Source organism: Ochotona curzoniae, unplaced genomic scaffold, assembly GCF_017591425.1.
Source record: "Ochotona curzoniae isolate NIBS_2020 unplaced genomic scaffold, NIBS_Ocur_1.0 contig_517, whole genome shotgun sequence".
NCBI lineage: Eukaryota > Metazoa > Chordata > Mammalia > Lagomorpha > Ochotonidae > Ochotona > Ochotona curzoniae.
In genome coordinates, this window is record NW_024466454.1 from 1969793 (window position 1) to 1996476 (window position 26684).

The 26684-nt window shown below is 45.5% G+C and overlaps 1 protein-coding gene and 1 pseudogene across 1 annotated transcript in view; both read right to left on the minus strand.

The window, feature by feature from the left end:
• INSC (INSC spindle orientation adaptor protein) overlaps positions 1 to 26684 on the minus strand; it is a 110387-nt gene that overhangs the window by 83524 nt on the left and 179 nt on the right. The window lies entirely within an intron of this gene.
• On the minus strand, positions 4346 to 4503 carry LOC121162245 (annotated as a pseudogene).

Genomic DNA, 26684 nt, shown 5'->3' on the forward strand with positions numbered 1-26684 from the left:
ACTTGTAAAGGTCCCTGTTGTTGTGCTTAATGCACAATATCCTCAAGGGTGGAGTGTCCTTCCACCCTTGAGGAAGGACACTCAACAGAAATGCTACTTGAACCCAGTAAAATACATAGAGAAGACACAGGTCAGCATGGGCAAGGAAGAGAAAACTTGTCCTTTGCCAATCTAACTCACTGAAAACTGCCCCATAGATCCCATAGCCTGGTTTCTTCAGATCTCTGAGCTGTGCCTTCCCCATGAGGAATGGCTTGTTTGCAAGAAGTTGGTACCATGACAGAGGATGGAGGGTGGAACAAGTTGGACAGTTTTTCTGGCCAAACTTTGACAGCAAGTATTTGGGCAAGTGGAAACTTTAAGGAGGACTATGTCAGCCAATGAATCTTAGAGGGATTTTTCTCAACCTTGGAGCACTGAAATCAACAGCATCTCAGACCTATTCAAACCACTTAAGCAATACCCTTGAAGCATGCTCTGCACAGGGGACCCTAGGATGACATCTAGTGGCTGTCCCCATTACTGTGTATTGATGTGGTTGGGCTGCTAGAAGCAGCCCTCTCTCCTTCTCTCCTTCCTTCCCCCAGATACAGAAAAGGAAAGAATTGAAAGTAATTATCTCATCCACTTTCCCCCATTCTTCAACCCTTCCCACCCTGATCGATGGTCCACTTGAGTGTGCATCCTTCTCAGCTATGTAAGGATCATCAAAATTAAAATAAATGTCTTAAATAAATAAAAGAACCTGGATTCTTCGATGTCTTGTACTTGATTGAACAGCTACAAAGACAATGGTTCCATTTGGACAGCTCGGTTCTGTTCCCACATTCCATTAGAGGCAGCCCTCCCTTACCTCCCTTTAGCTCACTGAGGCTGGGTTTGCAAAGGAAATGGAGACTATTTACAGTAATTATTCTATTAGAACCAGGAGCAAAGACACTTTATGCTATTATCTAATGAGCCAATCTAGATACTGCTCAAGGCTTGGCAGGGATGTTTAATCTGGAGACACCATTAGAGCTGTCCACATTGCAGCAAATAACGTGGGGAGTAGTTAAGCTCCAGTTGCAAGGAAAAGGCAGCTGGGGGTGGGTGGGGAGGTGTGGGACTGCACCAGGAAAAATGTGGTTCTTTAAGTGTAGGGAAAATCTGCCTTCCAATACAGTAACAGAGATAGCCAGGCACTTGTTACTCTGCAGTCATTACAGCTGGGAAAATCTACGAGCCCTCACGACAGACACACTGAGCAACAGCACATAACATAGTTTTCACCAATTATAGACACAGGGCCACTGGCTTAAAGCTAGGAACAGGTTTCTTTTTAGATCCTGTAGAGGCTTCAGCAAAGTCAAATATCTCAGAGTACTTGAAATAGCCCTGCAATTTATGTGGTTTCTTTTTCCAATTTGCATCTGCAAATCTGTGCAAAATGTCCTAGAGCCCTCTTTCCCTCATCTTCCATATATCTCCATCTGTTGCCAGTTCCCTGGTCAAAGACACTGTTTTCTCTCATTTCAGCCTCTGCAAGAGCCTGCTGGAGGTCTCTGCCCCTCACGTATTCTCTAGACTTTCCCCTCTCTGAACGATTCACACATACCCGAGAGAAATCTGAAACGTAGATCTCATGACCCATGGTTAAAATCCATCAGTGACATCCTGTTGCAGCCAACACAAAGACCTAACCTCTCTCTGGCTTAACTGATGCCCTCTGATCTGGTCGGTCTCTCCCATCATGCTCCATCCTCTAGTCATGCTGCCACACACCAGGTCATGCCTCCCCCTGCCACACACCATCACAGTTCTCTTTCCTCTGTCACAATGGTCTTACTCCCTTCTCCCTCACCAAGTTAACTCCTGTAATCCTGTAGAGCTCAGCACAAATACCACTTCCTCCAAGATTTCCCTGGAATCATTCGAGCTCTCCATTATAAGGTCCTCCAGCCTCCTCTATGTCTTCTTTGGAAGTAATTACCCGTGACATTAGTGGAGCAGCATCTCTCTCCTTAAAGGTTCTTGAGCAGGGATTACAGGTGTTTCCTTCTTGCTGCTGGCTCCCCAAGACCTAACACAGTGTCAGTTATGATTCTTGACTGACTATGTGAGTTCAAATTGAAGGAACCTCAACTTCCTCATGGATACACTGGAGGCAAAGGAAACTCTTTCACCACATAGTTAGGAATATTAAGTGGGACAACTGTGGAAGAACATTTGCATTCCACACTTGTTCTGTATCTAAACAGCTCTGCATCTGAACACCCGTGAGACAAGGCCACCTGCACCTGCTGAGTTCTTACACCCTTCCCCATCTGGTCATGCCTGGTGGAGGAGCTTCACTCCCCATTCAGCTCCATGTTCATCAAGTTCTCTCCAACGGACAAATGGGACCAAAGAGCATTGGTGAGAACTTGATGAACACAGAGCTGAGTAGAGAGGGAAGTTTCTCCATTAGGAGAAGGCTATTGAAAATATTCTCAGTACATGATTCTAAATGGAGAGAAGAATGTGGAGGTAGCAGAGAAAGCAGTCCGGGCATGGAGAGGAGCATATGAAAGGCCAGATTGTGAACATGGTAATACTGAAGAACTTCAGATATTTCTAGGAAACTGGAGCACCCTGGCTAGGTGATGGAATTTAGTAGAAACTATATCTGTGGCCTGGGAAGACTGAAAGTGGCTACTTTCAAGTGAAGAAGGAGAGACTTCATAGAGAAGGTGACATGTAAACTGGGCCTCAAATGCAGGATGGAATTTTGCTGGATAAAAATAGGACAAGGGCATGCTGATGTGTGTGAACAGTGAGTTAGACTACCAACAGTAATTCTAGCATCCCATGCACATACAGAATGGAGGCCCAGCTGTTCCACTTCCATGTCAGCTCCCTGCCAATGTGACTGGGAAAGATCTGGAACATGACCCATGTGTTTGAACCCCTACCCCCCAAATAGGAGATCTGGTTGGAGCTCTGGACTCCTGGATTTGACCTGGCCTGGCCTTGGCTGTTGTCAAGAATGAATCAGCAGATGGAAGATCTCTCCATCTCTCTCTGTGTAATTTTGTTGTTCACATAAATAAACTAATTAATTAATTAGATCTTTAGAGAGCAAGAGAGAAAAAGATGGAACAAGGACATTCAGGGGCAAAAGGGAGCAGTGTGTAGGAGTGAGGCACAGCAAAGAGATCAGAAAATGCAGCAAGTGCTTGGAGACCCAGGTCTCTCAGGAGGCTAGAAGGAAGGTGCCTCCAGGGCTCTGAGTATGACAGGAATTGATTCTTTAGACACTACCCTGGGTGATACAGAACCATCCGAGGTGTTTATGCAGGACAACAAAGTAATAAGAGTGGAATGTCAGCAAACAACCAGTGACAATGCCACCAACCAGTAAAGCGAATAGGCCCAGGAGTGGCAACCAGAGGCAGGGGTTCCTTCAGAGGCAGGTAGGAGTGACCAGAGGGGAGCAGTGGGGAAGGACAGCAGAAACCTGGTAGTGGCAAGACATCTGCAAAGGGCTTTGGGAGTCTTCCTCCCTGCCATGATTCAGAGCCATTGCTTCAGCAGTGCAAGTTTGACAACAGCCTTCAGAGCTATCTCAGCATGACTGACTATGATGACCAGCATCCAATAGTAATTGGATACTTTAAGAACTTCCATTCCCAGGAGAGGTGCAAGAAACCAGGCAAAGCAGCACCCAACTTGCTGAATGGACTGAGCCTTATGAAATATGGACAGTGCTCTGGGTCTCTGGAGGAAATGCCAGTGGCCTCCCACAGCTGCCAAAGGACAACAGACTCTGGACTGTCAGAGCTGGGTCTCATTTCCTCCAGCCCCTGAACAGCCTGGTAGGACAGCCCAGCAGAGGTCGTAGCATCGCATGTCAGGGAGAAGGCACCCCATGAGATATTCACCTCAATCCTTCAAATCTGGATGCACAACAGCATCAACAAAGCTCAGACGAGACCCTGGGCCTCCCCTTCATGAAACAGACTCACTGATCTTCCAGGTCTTACCTAGAAGGCAACAAGAATCCCACCTACACAAATATGCCCAGGAACTCATCAGGGAGAACACAACCGATTCTGGCAAAGATGCAGGCAGCTCTTCTTGGAGGAGAGCACATGGTGCTCTTAGGATACTAAAACAGCTGGAGGTCTCAGAGATAAGCCCCTTACAAAAGCAATAATGAAGAGGAGGAGGGAAGGAAGTAAGCCTTACTGCATGCTTACTGGGTAAAAGATACTGTTCTAAATGCTCTACATTGAGTCCTCAAAATCACCCCTGAGGTAGATTAATATTGTTTACCCCAAGTTTTCCAATAAGAAAGTAAGCACACAGAACAGTTCATATGGACAGATGGAGAGACGTTTGGGCAGAGGAAGAGACTTGCCCAAGGTCACACAGCATCCCGAGATACATAAAAACATGCATATGGTGCCCTTACTCCCATAAACACTCTCATGAGAAATTCAGATACTACACTTGATCTTAGCCAAAAGGCTGAGAAATGATCTCATGAGAAATTCAAGTAAGACCCTGCCTCCTGGGAGGGAGCCTCAGAGTGGTTCACCTTAGGAGGCCACTGGTGCTTCATTCTCCATTGGTCAAGCAGGCATCATGATGTCATTGAGCAAAATGAAACAGAATGGACAAGGACATACAAGAGTTCTAGCTGAATTCTGCTCAGCCCTGAGACAAGACAAACAGGTTGACTCAGAAATCAGAGTGAAGACTCCAGTGTCAAGCTCAACCCCACTGAAGTCCATGTGTTCCCAGTTTGCATGATCACCCACTCTCTAAGCAGCTCCAGCTTACCCAAGCAAACTGCCACGAAGCCTCCCCAGAAGGCACTTATGTGGCAGTCCCTAGGCAAATTCAGGCTCCCAGAGTTAGGAAGGCTGTGGCTGCCTTCACTAGTGCCTCAGGGGGGCTCCTCCATGGCTCTGGGTCTCTGAATGCCTAGGTGCCCATCAGAGGCTCTCCCAACCCTGCCCTGTGCAAGTAAGATGCAGCTAACTACATTTTGGGAGCTGACCCTGACCTGGGGATTTCTTGGGGGCCAAAAGTGAAAAGTTGCTGCCCAGTTCTCCAAGACTGTGGTACAGGATAGCCCCACCCCCCCAGGGAAGACTCAGCCAGGCCTTTAGATCCATCAAGAGCACTGTTGTTTAAGATTCTATGTGTGTCTATACACACACACACACATACACTTATTTTTATATATATAACCATTATATATAATGGTTATATATCATATATATGTATATTATATATATTATATATATGTATGTGTATATTATATATATATATATATAATGGTTATATATATATATATATATCCAGGGGCCAGTGTCAGGGTCTAGCAAGTTAACCCTTCATCTGTGACATCCATAATGTGCACCCAGTTCTAGTCCCAGCTGCTCCAATTTCAATCCACCTCCAGACTAATGGCCTGGGAAAGTAATGAAGGATGGCCTAAGTTCTTGGGCTCTTACATTCATGCGGGAGACCCAGAAGAAGCTCCTAGATCCTGGCTTTGGATTGGCCCAGCTCCAGCCTTTGTGTCCATTTGGGTAGTGAACCAAAGGAAATAAGGTATTTCTCTCTTTCTTTCTCTCTTGTAACTCTGCCTTTCAAATTAAAATAAATCTTTCTTAAAAACAGAATATATATTCAGGACATTCATGTGGTATAATAATTAAGATGTTGCTTATGATGCTTACATCCCCTAGCAGAGTCCATAGATTCCAGTCCTGACTCTGCTCTGATTCCAGCTTCCTGCTAACACACACCCTAGGAGGTACTAGGTCATGATACAAGTAGTTGGGTCCCTGCCACCTGTGTAGGAGAACTGGATCAAGTTCTGAGTGTCTGGCTTCATTTTGGCCCAGCCCTAGCTATTGTGGATAGTACATGGAAGATTTTCTCTTTCTATTCCAATAAATATTTTTTAAAAAGAATATACCTTAAGGAGTAAAACGTTCCAGCTTCCAACTTCTATTGGTTATTAGTTATGTGGCCCTGTGCATTAGGTTTCTTTGTAAAATGAAATATGTAACATAGATTTTAAAAAAATGTTTGCAAATCAGTGAGATCAGCGGAGGCCTGATATACAGATGGGCTCTGTTCCTCTTCTGCTGAAGATACTACCTAACAGTATGGAAGTGACCAAACAGCCTATTTTGCCACCTCCTGAAATCCAACTATTCAACTGCTTTTTACTTTTTAACCTTTTAATTATTTCATCTTACTTTCTAACATTCTCTGTTATGAATGTTAGCCAACTGCTCAAACATTCCTTAGCTTTGATTTGCAAAAGCGAGAGACCTCTCCCACTGGGCCCCAGTCCCACAGTGCTAAAATTAACAAGCAGTATACTTTAAGTTAATGACTTACTGGTTGTGACTGCCACGAACAGACATAACTCTCAGATAAAGACCATTAGAGAAAATTGAATAGCTCCAATATGGTGAAAATTTGGATACATCCTGTTTCATAAATCACCCTCAAAGGTCACATCGGGAAAGCTCTTTTCCTCTCTGAGTCATGATGAGGACCCAGGAAGAAACTGTCTATACACCCTTGAGAAAGAAAACAAAGAAGGAAGAACTGTACAATCTCTCAGAGTTTCACAAATATAATTCCTTGTCACTTCTAAAGCCATGAGCAGATGACAGTGTCACATCAGTAATTAGGATAATCCAGTCTTTAGTTTGGTTTTTCCTACCCAAATCTTCCAACTTGAAATTTTCATAACATTTATAAGGTTATCAGATTAGATTACAGAACACCAAAAGCTCAGTATTGGGAATCTATCCAGTCCCTGTTCTGCCTGCTCCTAGGCTTCTGGCCTTGGCAGCTTCATCTATGAAATGGAATAGAATCTATCCTTGAGGTTATTATCAGAGCCACATACACCCATGTATGTCATATTTCAGAGCAAGTAAAATGATACTACAGGGTACTCTGCCTCAGGAGCTGGCTAACAGTGCTGCATAGGAAGTTTCATGATATCCATCTATGTACCCATAAAGGAATCATTTCCTACCCCCACCTCAGGTTCAAAGAAGTTGTTGCCATAGGGGGATTAAAAGGCAGACTACATTAGATATATGGGGAGAAAGCAGTCTCCCATAGAATGGATGTGATTTTGAAGAATCTGTTAGAGATGACTATGGCCTGACTGCTGTGTCTCCTTCAAAATTCAGAGATTGAAAATGAATCCCTCATGTGATCATGTCAGGAGGTAGGACCTTGAAGAGATAATCCAGTCATGAGGGCAGAGCTTCATGCACAAAGTAATGCCATTATAAAAAGGTGTTTGCAGAGGTAGACTCATTCTCTTGACCCTCTGCCAGGTGAGGATCCAGACTCTGTCTCTCCAAAGGATGCAGTGTGCAAGCTGTCAATTTGGAAGAAGAGAGAAGCCTCACCAGGGACACCATGAGATTGGGTTTCTTGGCCTCCAGAACTTTAAGCCAAACAAGGTATTCATTATAATTTGCCAGTTTGTGGCATTCTGTTATAGCAGCACAAAAATGGCCCAGGACAGAGAACATGCTGTGAAGAATACAGCAGAAAATACTAAGATATTTTCTTTAATTAGTGACATTGACCTCAAAGAAACAACATCGTAGCTCACAATCTGTGTGACAAAAGTAGATTGGGCCAGTCATGGAAAAACAGGCTGAAAAAGTACCTTGGCTCAGATACTAGCCTGAGGGGTTCCCAGAGTTTATCAATGAAAAGGGATGAAAAATATGCCACAATTCCCTGGAGAATCACTGTTTGGAAATGCATAGCCCAGACTGTGAGCACAACTTCATCATTCTCAACACATTCCATTGTTATTGTCATTTTACTCCCATGTACCAAACACAATGCAATGTGGGACCATGGATCATAGGCAAATGGAAGCGAGCTTTTGCTCTAGGAAAACTAATGAATGCTGTAGTTCCTGAGCTTCTGTTTCCTGTGTCTGTGTGTAGGCCAGGGGAGACAACAGGAAAAGCATAAGGCTTCCCAAGAGGTAGGGTCCAAAGGCAAAGCAGAAGACCAGTAAGCATGTAATATAAGCATGAATGAGAAAGAGATTCCTGTATCCAACGTGTCAGCAAGAAAAGTTCAGAATTACTTACCACAACAGGATCCCCATATAGGTCCATAGCCTGGATTTACGTGATCCAAGGGTAGTGATGGAAACAATTATAAAATTTCATTTCAAGTTATGAAAAAGAGTCTTGGAAACATTCTCAAGGAACAAAGGTTATAAAATATGACCAAGCAAACTTGAGAAAGAACTACATAGAACACCTAAAAAATAGAATACAATGAAAAATTCATTGGTCAGATTAATCACAACAAAAGAACATATTGGTTTATTGAAAGACATAGTAAAATAAATTATTTTGGATGGATCTTAGAAAGATATCTGAGAGAACTAAATCTCAACAATAAGAGTAATGAGGTTCAACAAGCATTTATCATATTCCCAAAGAAAGCTAAGAGAAAATTTGTGGAGAGTAGATAATACTCAAAGAAATGTTAGGTGAAAGTTTCTCAGAATTTTTGAAAGACAAAACAAGTTTCAAAGTCAGAAATCATTATGAACTTCAAGTAGGATAAATACAAAGATATATATACCCTTCACCATCCATAAGATTATATCTACCTCAAAGACAAGATTTTGAAAACATCCAAAGGAAAATAGCAATCTGATTAATAGAAGATCACTAAAAAGCTGTGATAAAGTGAACAAATACAGAAAAATATTTGATTGCAGAAAATAATTGTCAACAATGAGGATGAAATAAATGCAACTCAGACAAGCAAAAATCCTATACTAAAGGAAACTGGGAGAATGTACTTCAGACAAATAATGTAATGTCAGATGGACATTATGAGATGCCAGAGAGAATGAGGAGTACCTTTATTTGAAATGTTGTGGGTAAACAGAATCTTGGTTCAACTTTAGCTCCAAACAAATTTCAACTGCATGAAATTACTGTTTTGGGGGGGAGTGGTCAGCACTATGCATAGTAACTACAGTTGCAGTTTTTGATACCAGCATCCAATAATGGCAATGGTTCCAACTTCAGTAGCTCTACTTCAGATCTGGCTCCCTGTTACTGTACCTGGGAAAACAGCAGAAGATGGCACCAGTGCTTTGGCCCCTGTGCCCATGTGGTAGCCCTACAGGATACTCTGAGTGCCTGGCTGGCTTACCTCTGGCCCAGGCTCATTGTGGCCTCACAGGGAGTAAATCTGCAAATTGAAAATCTCTTTTTCTGTCTCTCCTTCTCATTCTATCTCTCTATAGAAGTCTACCTTTCAAATAAATAAAATAAATATTTTTAAAAAGAACTAACTATTTCATTCATGAGATAGGGAGAAAAGTAATAAATCTAAAACTATGCACATAAACGTAGCAGACGACGACTAAAACAAGGTAAGATGTCTTAACATCTTCTTAGGTTCTTCTGTTTGGGGAAAAGAAGAATGAATACGCAAATTAATTTTAGGTTTCTTACATTATTGTTAGTGTCACTAATATCTAGGATGACTAGCTAAAAGAACAGGCCTGGAGATAGAACAAGAAATGTTTTCCCCACATATGTAGAAAGGAAAACTAAATAATAAAGAAATACTGTCTAAAACAAAGAGAGTAGGGAATAATTCCAGTAAGGAGAAATGAGCTAAACCAGCCAGCTGTAATTACAGATTGTTAAGAGCCCATTACAATCATACCTATGGAATGCACAAAATCTGATCTCTAATTAATAACAAATTTAAAAGAAAAGAAAAATATTTTAACAGCACAAAGAAACAAACAAAAAAGAACCCGCTACAGAAACACCAAAGAGAGAGCAAGAGCCCTGAGCAGAGCCGAGGAGGGGAGGGGAGAAGGAGGGTCTCAAATACCATGTGCTGGCTGCAAGACATACTCCAAAACAGGAAGATCAAAAACCGCGTCAAGTTAAAGGATACACCAAGTATCCCACAAAAATGCTTACCTAAAACAAGCTGGTGCTAATGTAATCATATAATACAAAATAAACTTTAAGACCATTAAATGAAGAGATTTCACTCCGTACAAATAAAAAGCTCCACTCATGAAGAAGGTATGAATAATTAGGTTGTACCTTACCGCATGGTCTTAGTATACAATGTAAAAATTGAGAATATGCAAGAGGAATGAATGACACAGAAACATTGCTGGAAACTACAACATAATTTTGTCAATAATTGAAAGAGCAAGCATGAAAAGTATCAAGAAGGATAAAGGAGATTGGAACTGAACAATGAAAGTAGATTTAACATTTATGAATACAACAGCATATCCTCTGTTAGAAATACACATTTTTTTCAAGCATTCTTGAATCAACCTTTTTTTAAATTGACTAGTTTCTAGCTTTTAAAGCAAGACTCAGCAGATTTCAAAAGACTGACACTCTATGGAGTGCAATCTCTCTGGCAATATAATGCCCCATATGTTTGAGTATTTTTTAACATATAATTAATTCAGAGTTCAGAAACTAAGTAAGAGAAGAAATTAGAAAACAAACCTAAAATTAAGAAAATATGCAAATAAAAATCATGCTATATATAAAGTAGAATTGAAAGCAAAAATTATAGCTTGTATGCTTAATTTAGAAAATGAGAAAATCTGAAAATTAGGATATTTAACAACACAAGAAAATTTAAAAAGAAGAGTAAAATAATCCTGAAGATAAAAATCAGAAGAAAATAATTAAGGTAGGAATGAAACAAAACACAATGATCAGTTCATCATAAGAGGATCCTTAGATTAAATGTCATTTTCATTAAACCCTTGTAAGATTATTAGAACTTGACAAGTTGAATCAGAAATGTAGAGTCAGGAAAAAGAGTCTGAGAAAGAAATTGAAGTGGCTTTGTGTGCCAGATAATAAGATATTTTGTAATAGTAAATAAAATGCGATATTGACCCAGGAAGAAATAGCAGGTTAAACCAGTTCTCAGGATGTGCACATCTAATATTAGATCACTTTGGATAGGGTCCTGCCTGCTGATGGGAACCCTGGGAAGCAGCAGATAATAGTGTAAGCATTTAAGTTCCTCCCAGACTCAGATATAGTTTTTGGCTCCTGGCTTTCGCTGCACCAGCCTTAGCCATTGAAAACATTTAGAATGAACCAGCAGATGGAAGATCTCTTTCTCTCTCAAATTCCCTCTACCTGTTTAAAAAAAAAAACCACAAGCTTAGAGAATTGAATAATAGCCCCAAGACACATCCCGGCAGCTATGAAATTCTACTTGACAAAGGTGAGGGAGACAGAGGATGACAGATTCAGAGTTCATACACACCTCAAAGCACAAGCCGAAAGTGACTGGGGACAAAAAGAGGCCAGTGATGCCATCTGTTGCTTTTGCCTGCTATGTGAAGAGAGAGCTCCATTTTACCCAAACACCTCTGCCCTCTGTGTTTCCATCTTAATCCACAGAAAAGATATGGTTGCATTGAACCAGAAAGAAACAAGCTAACTTGAAGGAGCCAGCCCAGCGCTAAGACAAAGGAAGCAAAAAAGCTTCTAAAAATAATGAGGCAAAGTTAATTAACAGACCCTTAGCTTTGCCAGATAGCCACCACCCCACTTAAACAGCAGAAAACAAAGCAGATCCATTTTCATGCTACAGAGAGTCTGCTGCTGCTGCTGCTGTGCCCTTGTACATTTGGGCAGAGAGGCCAGGCTAGCCCTTCACCCACCCCTTCATGGTACCAGCCCTTCAACACTGTACAGTACAGATGTACGTGCCAGATGCTTTCATTGTGGTACCTCTGTCACCTGGTAAACACTATTACCCTTACCCCAGGCAGTCTCTGTAAAATGCCCCTTCCCAAATTCAAAGGATAACACAAAAGAACCTAGCCACAATACCTGCACTCTAATCAGACCTGCCAGTAATGAGCCATGACCTTAGCAAGCAGTTCAACTTCTCTGGGTTCCTTTCTCCTATGCTAACTGGGGAAAATAATGAATATTTTATTACTTGCCACAGTTGTGGTAAATATTGAAATGTAGTAATGTACATAACACTGTGACACTACTGTATTGCTTTATAAAAGGCCATGAAAATAGGAGGGACTTTGTCAAGCACTATGATCTACAGAAATAAGAACGCCCAAAAAGATCCAAAGCAAGGAATTACACAGGTAGAATTGCAGGCAAGGTTTAAAAAAAAAGGCACATAGTAAATTCATGTTCCAATCCGCATTTCTTCAGTGTCCCTGATCCCACCTCTGGAGAAGCCACCACTGCCTTCTCCAGGGCTTAGAACTGAGAGCATCTTTTCCCTGTGTCTGCATGTTGGCTTGCTCATAAGTATAACTTGCTCTTCACCATGTGGATCCTTCTGCCAACTCCACAATGCAAGACAAACAGGAAGTGTTGACCAATCACACACAATGCTGATGCATACCCTTGGACCTAGGCTGGCAGGCTCTCTGATGCTTCAACTCTGATGCCAACCATAGGGATAGAGGCACCCCAAAGGAGGCAACCTTCTGAAATCTCGCTGCTAAATCACAAACTCCTGTGTGCTATAGAGAGAAACCGCTCCTTAAGAAGTGGCCACAGCAACTTGGGACAGTGCAGGAACAATTTAGTGAGTCTTGCAAAGTCCCTGGGGCTCAGTCTTAGGTAAACCAGGCACTAGACCTAGTCCCACATAGTTGTTCCAGGTGCTCACGGCAGGCTGCAACTCTCCCTGTAGGATACTTTCTCTGGAGCTGAACGGGGACTTTCTTCTCTTATAGCAGCAGCAGGCACAGGACACCTCAGCCCCTCACCAAAACCATCTCTCTTCTCCTTCTCAGTAGGCAACATCACAACAGCAGCGTCCAAACCACTCGTGTCCACTAGCAAGTCATGGCCAAGGGCTGAAGGTGTAACTGAGGCAGACACTGGTCACAGGCCATATGAATGCATAAGGAATTGGGAGACTGTCTCTGTTCTCAACAGGTGGCTCTTTCTGATCCCACAGCAGGCCAATTCTAAGACACATCTAACATCCTGCCTTGGTCTGGGTCAAGAGCAGAGACCAGTCAGTGCTGGTGACCAGAAAGAGCATAGCATCTGCTGTATATCAACAAAGATGATAGAGCTGGAGGTGGATAAAACAATTTTGTATTAAAATTTACTCTTCTATTGAAATTGATATGCAAATATGTAATTAAATAAAACCTAGTGATTCCTCCAGCATGAGTTCAATGAGATACTTGACCTTTCTCTGCCACAAGCACTGTATATGGCCTTGGACAATTTATGCCCCTTCTCTGGGCCTCCAATTTCCTATCTGTGAGAGTAGAGAGTCGGGTTAGTGAACTCCTGCTCTGAATCTAATGTACCCACAATGTAATGACCTCTCATCATTTCACCCCCTGAAGAAGCTTCTAGAGGATCCATTTATGGCTAGAGGCCAAATCCAAACCCCTTTCTCCAGCTTTTTCTGCCCTGTTACAGGCAACACCAGGGATTCTGCCCAGGAACAGAGGCTCACAGCTGTTGCTTGTGTTGGCTATTAGAATCCACACACTACTGCACCCCTGGTCACTGCCTAGCTGAAGACCACCCTTAACACTGCCTACAACCTCGGTGAACCTGCTGGTCTCAAGTCTGAAAAGACTCACATAAGACAAAAGTCTTCTTGCTGGCCTCCTACCCGCAACCTAGTCCTCATTCTGCTGTCAACTTCAGTCTCATTTTTTAAAATCAATTTTTACTTAAAAGGCAGAGTTAGGGAGACAAGGAAAGACACAGAGAGGTCTTCCATCTGATGATTCACTTCCCAAATGGCTGTAACAACCAAAGCTGAGCTGATCCAAATCCGGGATCCAGGAGCTTATTCTGGGTCTCCCAAGTGGGTGCGGGGGCCAGAGGACTCGAGTCATTCTTCTCTGCTTTCCCAGACCATAAGCAGGGAACAAGGTAGGAAATGGAGCAGCCAAGACACAAACACCCATAAAGGATGCTGGTGCAAAAGGTGGAGGCTCAGACTCCAATGTGTGGTACTGGACCATCTGATGTCAATTTCAGTTTCTTATATCCTAAGCATCATTCAATCCAGATAAGAAGGCCTTATCTTGGTGCTCATGCTTCTTGAGATCCTATATTCAGTCCGTCACACAGTTTTTTTGGCATTACAATCCTGTATGCTGTCTCTTATGTTACAATTTTGGGGGAAAACCCATGCTATTCTTTGGGACTGACCCACCCTCCCCACAGGCTGAGATTCATTTCAAGCATAGCCTCTACCAGCAAGATTATTCTGATCCCCAGCTCCAACATTCCCAGAATAATGAAGAGCTGACACCATTCAGCCTGGGATTTCCAAAGCCTTATCGGTCTCATAACAGAATGTCAATCTCCCACAGGTGTATTTTGTCTCACTCTCAGGGTAAAAGTTCACAATAATAGGCCTATATCACCCAGAAGGTAGTATAATACTCTATATGTAGGAAATAATCTTGTTAAAGTTATAAAAGTGGCTGGACAAATAGAAGACAAAAGGAATAAATGACAACTAATGAAGGAAGGGTCTCATGATAAGCAATGATACATAGCCACTTGTACAATATCAAACTGGATGCATGTAGACAGTGTTATGGCATAACTAATAAAACTGTTACCTGCAACAATGGTACCCCATATGGGTACCAGTTCATGTACCAGCTGATCCATTTCCATTCAGCTCCAAGGTACTGGCCTGAGAAAAGCAGCAGAAGATGGCCCATAAATTTGGATCCCTGCCACCTACATGGGATGACCCACATGAAGCTCCAGGCTCCTGGCTCCAGCCTGGCCCAGCACTGGTCATTGTGGTCATCTGGATCTGTGGATGAATTAGTGGAAGGGAAACCAATCAACCTCTCTCTCTCTTTCTGTGTGTGTGTATTCCTCTCTCTGTGTGTGTATGTGCATTATACATGTCTATCTGTCCCTCATTCTCTGTAACTGACTTTTGAAATTAAAAGAAAAAAATAAATCTTCTAAGGGCCTGCTGCAGTAACCTAGTGGCTGAAGTCCTCATCTTACATGCCCCAGGATTCTATATGGTCATCGGTTCTAATCCCAGAAGCCCTGATTCCCATTCAGCTCCCTGCTTATGGTCTGGGAAAGCAGTCGAGGATGGCCCAAAGCCTTGGGACCCTGCGCCCATATGGAAGACCTGGAAGAGGTACCAGGCTCCTGGCTGCGAACTGGCGCAGTTCCAGCAGTTGTGGCCACTTGAGAAGTGAATAGTGCCTGGAAGGTCTTCCTCTCTGTCTCTCCTGCTCTCTGTATATCTGACTTTCCTGTAAAAATAAAATAACTCTTAAAAAAAGAAAGAAAATGTAAACACTACTTTTCTTAACAAAAAATGGACAAATAGAAGAGAAAGTAGACCTTGGTCCAGGCCATCATTATGTCTCATTTAAACTACAATAGGCTCCTAATTCATCTCTCCTTTGCTTTAAAATCTATTATCTCCTTAGCAGCCAGAGCAGATCAAAACTGCTCAAAATCTTCCAATGTCCACCCATCTAATCCACTCAGATTAAAAGCCAAAGTTCTTAAATAACAAGCACGTGCAGAATCTGGCCCCTATTTTGACCCCCCCTAACTGGCCTTAGTTCCTTCCACTATGCCCTTCTCTCACTCACTCTAGTCATACAGACACTCATTCTCCTCCTCAAACACAACTCAAGGCCTCGTCTTTACTCTTCTTCCTACCTGACCTCCTTTCCTTCCAAAATATTCACATGTCATGTCCTTTCACTTCCTCTTGACCTCTACTTAAATGAGTGCTGCTTATACAGACCTTCTAGTATAAACACCCTCCCCCACACCAAAACTCCCTTTCCATTCTTTATTCACATTTCTCCAATGCACGCAATACAATTTGGCCTTCTCCATATTAATCTGCTTCCTGTGACTCTTCCCAATTCAAAGAGCAAACCCTCCAAGTACATGGAATTTGTGATTTGCTCCCTGTTGTATCTCCAGGGCGCAGAACAATACACGAAACAGAGCGTATGCTTAGTGAGCACTTGTTGAATGAACAGGTGAGGGGAGTGTCAAGGGAGTAAGTCTGTAACTTAGACCCTTGGCACCTTCGGGCATTGTTCCAAGATGCTCTTATCGGATGTGGCTGTCATTGTCTTGTGTCTGCTCAGTTTCAGACCCGTCTGCTGCTATAGCAGATGGATGGCATGCGTTCTTGGGGAGCTCTTTATGCATAACAACCCTCAGAGGACTGAAACAGCAGCTTCTGAAGGTCCGGGGCCAGGATTAGTCTCCTGCCTGGTTTCTAAATGCCACACTTTAAATTCTGCTCTCTCAGCCTTTCCCAGACCTTGCTGTAAATTCCACAGGGTTAAAGTGCAATTGCGCTGGGAAATGGAGAAAACAAAAGCAACCTCTTCGCCAGTCAGACTCACAGGAAACGATGTTTCTCTCCCCCCCGCTTCAGGCTTTAGCTGTCAGTGCCTCTACAGAGAGCAGTTACTACCTTACATCTATCTGGTCAAGGAGCTCAATTCTTTAGTTCTCAATACCACCAAGAGGGAAGCCGGAAAACAGAGCGGGAGACAAGCAGGCAATCAGCGTGATAACTTCTGGTCTTCACTCTTTTTCTAGCACCTGCCATGACAAGCGGCCTTGCGAGCAGCACAGTGACACCTCCCCTGCCTCAAATGATCTGCTCACTTGAGCTTCTGGGGTGTGAGGCCCATAGGAGACAGTGATGACAGAAAAGAGGGTGTGGGTGATTCATCAGCTTTGAGTCCTGCCAGAAATCCAACATAAATAAATCCATGCATAGACCCAAGAGTGACAGATGGGCCTGTAGGTAGCTAAGCGATTAGATAAAGAATAGATCTTTTTTTAAAAAGAATAAATAATTCACGGAGTGAGGCAGAAATTTAAGATGGAGTGAGGCCGAGGAATGGAAAGGCTAATCTGTCCTAGTGTCCTCTTTGCAAGGATGGCTCACTGGGTTCAGGAAGACCCACTCTGCATTGTCTTTCAGGTCTATGTTTAATGCAGTGGCTCCTTTAACTGTACAGCTGCATCCACCCTTCCACCTGTGTAGCACTGAGATTTTTACCATTTTGCAAAGGATGAGATGGTGAGGAGGCTGGCAACTCCTGACCAAGGTGAATCAAACAAGTAACAGTCAAGCTCCCAGGGACCTTCATGGGGTTCATAAAGCTCTTTCATACAAAAAGTCAATGAGCCAAGTCAGGACCACTTGGAGATGACCTATATCCTCTTCAAACCAGAGAAGGAAGTAAACGGAGAAAGAAGCTGAAGTTCAAGAATGCCACATGACCTAGTCACATTCTCTACAGAGTGCTTTAAGATTATCCAAGAAATATATTTTATCCATTATCAGTCACCCAAAGCTTCCAACTAGACAGGCCTTTGGGAATTTACAAATAGCTGAAAAGTGCCTCTAATATAACATGTCCCTAAAGAACTATTACCTTCCTCCTAAAATCCACTTATCTTTAGAATTTTGTTCTAAAAGATACCCTCACCTATCTGACTGCTCAGTTGACAAAACTTCAGTCATCCATTCCTTCACACACTCAGTGCTACTGGCAGCATGGGTCAGTGATGTACTGCATGCCACAATGAAATAATGGGCAAAAGTAGACAAGGTCCCAGCGTCTGTGAGTGTGTCATCAAACAGACAAGAAGAAGATCAATACTACAGAAACACACGTGAAACTGTGAAGAAGTCATGTGCGGTCTGAAAGCCCTGCAAAGTGGTCTTTGGTCTGTCATGGAGGTTATGGAAGTGTGTTTAGCTGAGGACTGAAATGTAAGTAGGATTCAATGATGGCAGATAGGAACTGAAACACAAAGGTGTCTGGGGATGGAGCCTAGTATATCTTAGAGATAGCTGTGGCAAGTTCAGCAGAAAGAGCAAGGAGGGGAGTGCTATGCCAGATGATACAGGAGAGAGGGTGGCAGAGGCAGACAAGCAAGAACTAGGAGGACTTCTAAAAAAAAGTGTGGTCTTTACTATTAAATCAACTTAAGGAAGAAAAGGATGTGAACGGAGTCGTGTTTTGAAACATACTCTGGTTGCTGTGTGAAGAGTAAATGGGAGAAGAGACATTGTGGAAAGAGGTGGGCCACTGAAAAAGACTCTGTGGTGCAGAAAAATGAAAATGGACCATGAACTATAGGGATACTAGTGGGGTTGGAAAGAAGTGCTGAGTTTCTTTATGAGCTAACAGCACAAAGAGGTGGGGATAGGTCGGAGATGGGCTTTGAGAGAGACCTGCTGAGGATGACTTGTGAAGTTGCGCAGAGAAAGAAGTCATTTGATGAGATCTGGGATCATGGGAGACGCCCAAGAGCAAGGAGGATTGGGTAAGCAGAACCCAGAGATTCTGTTTGGACACACTAAATTTGAGCAGTTTTTAATGTCCCGGTTTGGCAGATCTCTTAATTCCTTTATTGCCCTCATTCTGCATTCAGTAGCCATTCTCTTCTTCAAGGGTACAAGGAATCTTCAGACAAATGGCTCATTCTAGAACAGCAGCAAGCAAAACACAAAGGAAGCCTGTATTTCTTGCTTCAGCAAATAATAAGCAAATGCTCAGAAGGGCACTGGGAAGAATCAGAAAGCAACAGGGGCTAGCTTACTGAACCTCCTCCTGATCAAATCTAGGACAATGTGAGTTTCAGATAAAATAAAGGCAGTAATTGGCCATAACCCTTTGACTAAGGACCCATGAACCCTTAGTGATAAAGGAGAAAGAGGGACCAAGACAAAGATCTCTCTTACTAAGGGATGACAACAAATAAATATAGAAGAAAAGGCACATTTAAAATTATCAATGATGATAAAATGAACATATAAGTCTGGGAAGAACAAGATATATACATAGCCTCAGATTACCTCTTTGCAAGTTACGCACAAATTGCAAGGGGAAGCAGTGATTTCACAGGGAAGCAGCCAGTGGACATCACCTCAAGCATCCATCACCAGCATGAGGACAATCCCCACACCACATGCTTTCTGACGTGAAGATCAAAGAGTCTATAGCCTCGTTTCACTGGCATTCCCGCTGAAATGTGCAGCATGAGTCTAATCATGCAGAACCATCAGACAGACTGAGGGACATTCAACATAACAGCAGGCCCAAGACATTCAAAAACACAAAAACAAAATAAAAAAAAAAAAAGCAAAGCGTGGAGGGCCCTCTGGACTAAGGGAGACTAGAGGAATACTAGAACCAAATATAATCTGTGGCTTGGATCCTGAACAAGGCATGGTGAATGGGAGCCACAAAGACACTATTGGGACAGAATTATACTGTGGTAAGATAATCTCCTTCGTAAAACAAATGCGTGCGTAAGCATTAGGGACAAAGCGAAATCATGTCTCTGTTTTACTCTTAAATTGACCAGAAGTAGAAGTACTGTTGCCCATATTCATTTGTGAGGGTGCTTCAAAAAGCTCATGAGATTAAAAAGTACATTTATTTTGATATTAAAAAAAAACATTGACATTCATTCTGGTTTTTTTCACAAGATGACTTTGCCACCAACTTTCTGAAGACACCTTATAACATGCAATGACATGTACATTATATAAATGTGAAATACTGCAAACAGCATATTCATGATATTGTCGAGAGAGGGGAGGAGAACAATCAAGCGAGTGAAGTGTCACGTAAACCACCAAGGGATATGGGTAAAGAGGGATTTCACACACCACTTTTGCAAATTTCCATTGAGTTTGTGATACCAAAATTTAAAACAACTTAATATAGTGGGCCTACAGCAAATGTTTGCTGAATGAAAGAGTGCACCTACATCCAACTGCAGCCTTCCCTCCTTGCTTAAAACACCTCAGTACTTGTCCATAAACAACATCATAAAAATCCAAGTACCCAAGTCCAACAATGAGGGCCTGAAACACACTGAGCTCCTCCTTCCTACCATCCCCACCTCATCTCCCACTCGTACTGACCACCGACTCCTAAGCTCCAAGCATACCGACGGTCCAATGGCCCCCAAGTGTACTTCTACTAGGCCACACTTGGTGTTGGTCTTTCTTTCTCAAATGCCTTCCTCTTACCCTCTGGGGTAGCTCCCTGTTGCCCTTTCACATCCAAACCCAGTACTTTCACTCCAGTAAGGCTTCTTTGATCACCCCACTGGAGATGGAACACCCAGGCCTCCTTCGACCATGCCAGTCAGCCAGGCTCACTGCTCTCTGAGGACTGGGATTTTGCCTTATATGTGTTCTAGCACAGCCCAGGGGCACCACGTACTGCCTCACAATGCAGCTCACAGTGAATATTGTAGGCACGAGTGATTCAGTATAGACAGAACTCTTGTTATTTCAAAAGAGCCTTTGACATTTTTATTATCTTTGAAAAATAGAGACAAGTGAGGGGAAAAGGTTATTTTCTCACTTTATGCACAAGGAAAGACAGAGAGGATAAGTTCCTGAATCCAAGATAACCCAAGGTGCCAAAAACAATCAGAGCCAGAATTCAATCTCTCATCAGTCCTGCAATATTCCTGCACAGGGCGTGGGGTACGTGGGATAGGAAGCAAGCATATTGCCTTTCATGGTCTGGCTATGTCATGCCAGACATTATGCTTCTGATGCACTTCATAATTCTCGTATCACCACTCAATTAAGAGGACCTCCACAGATGAGGACGCTGAACTCCTACCAGACCTATCTGGCGGCAAGCCTGGTTGCTTTCTCTGCATGTGGCCAGTGTTTGCTGCTGGCTTCTGACCACCCATCAGAAGGGAGAGCGTCTGAATTGGCTCTTCCATCCCTCAACATTACCTTTAAAGCCAGCACCACACACCGCCCCACAATGCAGCTCACACCCCTAGACCACAGGCCACATTTCACAGGGCCTCCAAACCCACGATATTTGGTTTGTAAGACAAAACCCCTACTTCTCCAGCAGAGAGTGAACACTATACACAACGACCCAGCCAAACTGCTGATGCCTGCAGACACTGCCGCATGCTGAATAGGGTCTGGGCTGCCCAGAGACGTCCTCATAGGCTCCAGTACTCTCCCAAAGCTTGGCACTGAGCAGAGTCCGGGTGGAGGCCTGGTTTCCAGGATGGAGATGCCTTCAGGGCAGAAGTGAAGCCACAGGAGCCCAGTGCTGCCCACCAGATGGGGTACAGAGGAAAAGCGTCTCCCCCAACCCAGGAGGCCTTCCCAGCTTTACCTCCCGTCCCTGCTCCCACAGAACACACACTCCCATCTAAGGCTGGAAAGGCCACTCAAGCTGACCATGTTTAGGGTCTGGGGTCAGACACAGACTCAAGCACCTTCTCTTCTTTCTTCCAGCTTACCCAGAAGCATGGTTCTTCCCATTTGCAAAGCCTCTGCCTCAGCGGACTTCCCAGTCACCCTGTGTGGTCGACCGGACATGCACTGACAGCTTCTGGAGTCAGCTCTGACATCTGATCATCTACCCCTGCTGGGCTTCCATTCCTTTAGTTTTCAAATAAGTAGTACCCATTTCACACAGTTTGTCAAACCAAAGATGCAAAGAATCTAAAAAGGGGGCTGGCCTTCAGGAGACAATAAATGTGAGCCACGCACACCCCCAAACCAACAGAACTGTTGGGCATCTCACACAGTATTAAAACTGTTTCCACTTGACTTAGTTTACAATCCATGAAGCAACAGTATGAGCCCTCAGCAAGAGGCAGTCAAGCCTTGGCCGAAGCTTTGCAGATGTCATTTATCTGGGAGAGAACAAGGCTGTGACCCACACACTGGTCCCTTGGTCTCTGCGACAACTATGTCCAGCACACCTGACAGACAGCAAAATCTGCTCATACTCAAGTCCCCTACATAAAAAGTTGTATTCAGATAGCTCATACACATCCTTCTGTGAACTTTAAATCATCTCTAGTTTACTTATAATCCCAAACCATGTGAAAGCCACAAAAATAGCTGTTATTCTGCACTGTTTAGGGAGTAATCACAAGGAAAAAGAAGGCTGTATGTGTTCAGTAGAGACATATTTTTTTGAATTCTTTTCCATCTGTGTTTGCTTGAATCCACAGATGTGCAGCCCAAGGATATAGAGACCCAGCTATACCGGCCATGGGCTTTCCGGGGTTTTGAACCATTGTTGCCGGGAGGATTAGTCTTGAACATGAGCAGCAGCCACTGGCTCGGGTTGAGCTGATACACACTGAGAAGCAGAATGCCAACACGAGGTGTGGAAGCCCCCATTACCTTTGTTATAATCACTCCTGGCACACAAGCATTGCTCTCCAGCACTGCTTTCCCCAAACATCCATAACAGCCTAGGGCAGGGTAAAGTAGCTAGTCTTCAGCTGAATGATCTAGAAGCATAATCAGCTTCACACTATGGCCTGCTCTATAAGCAGATAGCATACTCCTCTCCACACACCAAGTGACACATGAGTCCCTAACCATTCGAATGACTTGAGATCCCTTATGACCTCATGGGCCCAGCCAAGAGGTAGCAAACACCCCATGTGCCCACATACACTCAAAGGTCAAGTTCCAAAAGGGCCATCCCTGATCAGACTTGCAGAAGCCCATGCAGCGAGAGGCAGAACTCAAGAGCTAAGAGACAAAGACCCCTTGGCAGAGCCCTGGGCAAGGTCATACTAGGAAGCATTGGCCAAGGGACAGGACCAGACTGACAGCAAGGGTCGAATGCCTTGGGGCACTCAGACACTTGAGCTTTTGAGACAGGGAGAAGCTGGCAGCTGAAACACTCAGAGAAGAGGGTGCTGATCAACAGCCCAATTCATTCTCAACAATTCCCATTGTCTGAGCCAGCACAGAGACAGGCATTCTCTCTTAGAGCCACTAGAAGAAAAGCCCTAAGACATGATTGCAGATGAAAGTCAAGACATACAGAAGCCAAAATTGAAACATACGGTTTAAAAACCAGATGAAATACTTGAAATTGGAAGGCTATCCCCAAATATGCATGCAATACACTTCTCATCCTCAGAGACCAATAGAGTGCACAGTTACTGGCTGTTCATTTATCAATCTAGTCTCTTTCTATGAAAGACATTCGGGAATTCAGTTAAAGATACCTATTCTGCAAAGCTGTTAACAAAAATTAAAAAGCAAAGCCATGACTCCAACTAGCACAGTTACTTGAAAGGGGCAATACGATGACCAAGAGTCTCCTAGCAGCAACAAAAGGGAAATGGCAGAGAAATCTCTCCTCCTCCACCATCATGCTGCAGGAAGACTGCTGCTGAACTGCCCATGGCCTGTCCTTATTCAGTCACCATCGAGGGCCAGACCTGGATGAGACTGAGAGGAAGACAGGCTCAGCACCCACCTCAAGGTATCACTGGAGCCAACTTGCCCCCTACATGTCCGTGGAGCCAGTAGGTGAGACTTCAGTACAAATCACAAAGATGCCAGTCAGTACCACATGGGCAGAGCACATGGTCTGGCACCTCATGGAAGCCTGTACAGAAGAGAGTGGCCAGGATGGGAGATGGCTGGAAGCCGTCATCACTGCAACAATGGTAACCACCACCAGCAGATGGCCTTGGGAGGCATCTCATCTCCTGCAGGCCCCGGGTATGGTGCCCCTGCAGTTCCAGAGGGAGCAAGTGCTGCAGATGAAGACTGATAAGAGATCAACCCTGAGAGAGAGAGGGAAGCAGAGCCAAGACACCTTCTCTGGCTGCAGGTGGGAGTGCTACTGGTTCCTGAACACAAGGAGCCAGCCCCGCTCAGCCCTCTGCTCCTGCCTGTCTGTGTGTGGCCCCAATCCTGAAGACCCAGGAAGATGCTGGCTGGCTGCTCCCCTGCCACAAGGTGCCTCCAGAAGTTAACAACAAGCAGCAGCCAACTGCAGAGGCTGAGCTCCACCTGGGACCCCAGCCTGGCCAGCTCGCCTTGTGGGAACGGCCTGTTTGCCTCTCAAAGGCCAAATGCTCCCCAAGTAGAGAGAGACCCAAGGCTGCTCTCTGGCAGAGCTCTGCTGGGGGCAGCCTCAGCTCCAAACTGTTTGGGTCACCTCACAGGCAACATGCCACTGCCTATCCTGACTCAGCAACCAAACCCCTGACTCCAAATACTCCCTACTGGGCCACTTCATGGCCCTATTGCCATGGGTACCATACGTAGGATACAGTGTGCTAAAGAGCGAAGGGAAGGGAACAGAAGCAGGTCTGCAGGGCCAGGCCAGGGTTACATGTTTGTACCTATGCATTTTGCAATGTGGGTGTGTTACAGGCCTGCTGCCTTCCACCAGTGTACACACTGACCATGTTTGCATGGGTGTCCCAGGAGGGAGTATGAGCAAGATCTGACACATGGGCAGCAGGAATGTGTGTGCACATGAGAAGCTGCGAGTGTGTGGGTGCACAGCGTGTGGGGTGTCTGCGCGGGCCACTCACCCCCTTGTCCTTCTGGTTGGAGAGTGAGGTACCCTACTTCATCTCCCCCACCCTGGTCTTAAACGGAGTCCCATTCACTTCCCCTGGTTCAGTGAGGGCTGGCCCTGCCCTGGGAAACCAAAGCTGCTGCCTGACCCACAGAGAAGACACTCGGGCAGGGCAGGGCACGTCGGGACGCTGTAGAAAGCTGAGGTTCAGATAACGCCCCTCACCTACCTGCTGCTTGCCAGACTCAGCCACTCAGGATGGAGAGACACTAGGCTCCCTGACCCCATACAGGAACGTCCCTCCCTCCAGGCAGGGCAGCAGGTGCCACGCAGAACTACAGCCACCTGTAGGCACACTCCAGGGCCCCACGGGCTCACACACAGCTAGAAAATTCCACGAGCTGGCATGCCAGCCCAGGCTCACTCTTCCAGGGACGCACACTCTCGTAGCCACCCTCGCCCACTCACACCGACTTTGCAGACAGTCACGAGCCTGCTCTGTTGTCCTCAGTCAGCCTGGCAGCCTCACGGCACTCCCCTGCATCCCTCCTGCCCGCCCGCCGCCGGGCGGCGCGGCTCCGCTCACTCACCGGGCGCGTGTGTGCGTGCGTGCGTGCGAGGGGCCCGCGGTGGCGGCGCGCGGCTGCAGCTCCCGAGGCCGCGGCGCAGAGTGGCCGCTGCCGCCTCCCGGGCCGGCCCAGCCCGCGGCCGCCCGCTGCCCCCCGGCCCCGCCCGCGCTCTCCCCCCGCCGGCCGGCTCCGAGGCGCGCTCCCTGCCAAGCCTCCGTCCCGCGTCAGGCTCCGGCCGCGCTCCACTCGGGGCCGGCGCCCCCCGGGGCAGGGGAGCGGCGCGCGCGCCCGGAGGGGCTCGCCGGAACGCGGCTGCGGCCGGGTCTAATTAGAGACCCGGCTCCCTCCTGGGATCGGGCGGGAGGCACCCGGGAGCCGCCGAGTCAACCCGGCGGGGGCGCCCACATGTGCCCCGCGTGCCAACATCTGGAGAGGGAAGAGGGAGTGCGAGGCGGTGACGGGTTCCCTTGGAACCGAAACAAAACGGAGAGGGATTTGGGAGCAGTTCAGTGGTATGGGGAAGGAGCCGCCCAACGCCAAGCAGCCCCCAAAGCCTGGAACACCACTCGGTTTCCGCATTGACAGGTGTTTCCTTTTGGAATCCGTAGCACACACGCAAATCACCTCCTCACCAACCCACCTGCCGAACAGGGCGGCAGGGACTCCGGATTGCTAGCTTCCGTGGCAAATGGCGGAATCTCCACAGGAAGCCTGGTCCCGACCCCCACCCCAGGAAGGCTGCATTCTTGAGCTGGAGGAACCCTTGGGGTCTTTCCATCCAGCTACCTCCACCCTGCCACGACTGCGGTATCCCCAGGAAAAAGCCGCCCTGGCCTCCCTTGGACCAAGCATGAGCTCTCCCATTGGCGGGAAGTTCTCTGGCAGCTTATCTAAATCCCTCAAGAGCAGGCAGTCTGCTCACCACGTGTGTAAAGAGGGCGAAATCAACCCATTCCCATCACATACGACACTCCACAGTCCCACTTCAGCGCCTCCTCCTTTCTCTGCCTTCTCTCTTTTCCAGGCTTCCATCTGGCTGCCTGGCCTTGAACTCTTGGCAGCTCCTGACCTTCGCTCATCTGCTTAAGCTGTCAGAAGGCCCAAGGCTGTGGGGTGACCATGCCATTCTGCTTAGACGAGCCGGCTTTGACCCCAGCCTACAACCCCAGGGCAGCCTGATTGTACTCCCCAACTTCTTGAGCAGAGCTTGGGTGTGTATCTCAACCAGGACCGCCACAGCCACTGGGCAGGGGCCTTATCACAGCAGCCACCATGTGTGCCTCAGGCGGCCAGTTTGCAGAATCTTCTCTGCCTTGTGGTGTGGTGAAAGGCAAGTCTGGACGTTGTGGGCTCACAGCTCCGGCTGTGCAGCGGTGTCTACCACTCTGGCCCTGTGTGGCCCTGGATACGTCTCTGGACCTCTCTGAGCTGAGGTTGCCCCTGCAAAATCTCTGTCTACCTCATAAAGTTATTGAAAATAGGAAATGAAGTCAGGCATTAAAAAAAAAAAAGACCTGGAAAGCAAGCGTATTCTTAATATGCTAGAAATAGAATGCGGCCCGGAGCATAAACAGCATCAGTGTCAGCCAAAAGCCTCAGAGGTATTTTATTTCCAGATCCTGATCCTGTGGCTGGATTTTAGGTGTGGGGGAAGAGGGAGGGGAGAAAGGGGACAGAGAGCTTGATGCTCCCTT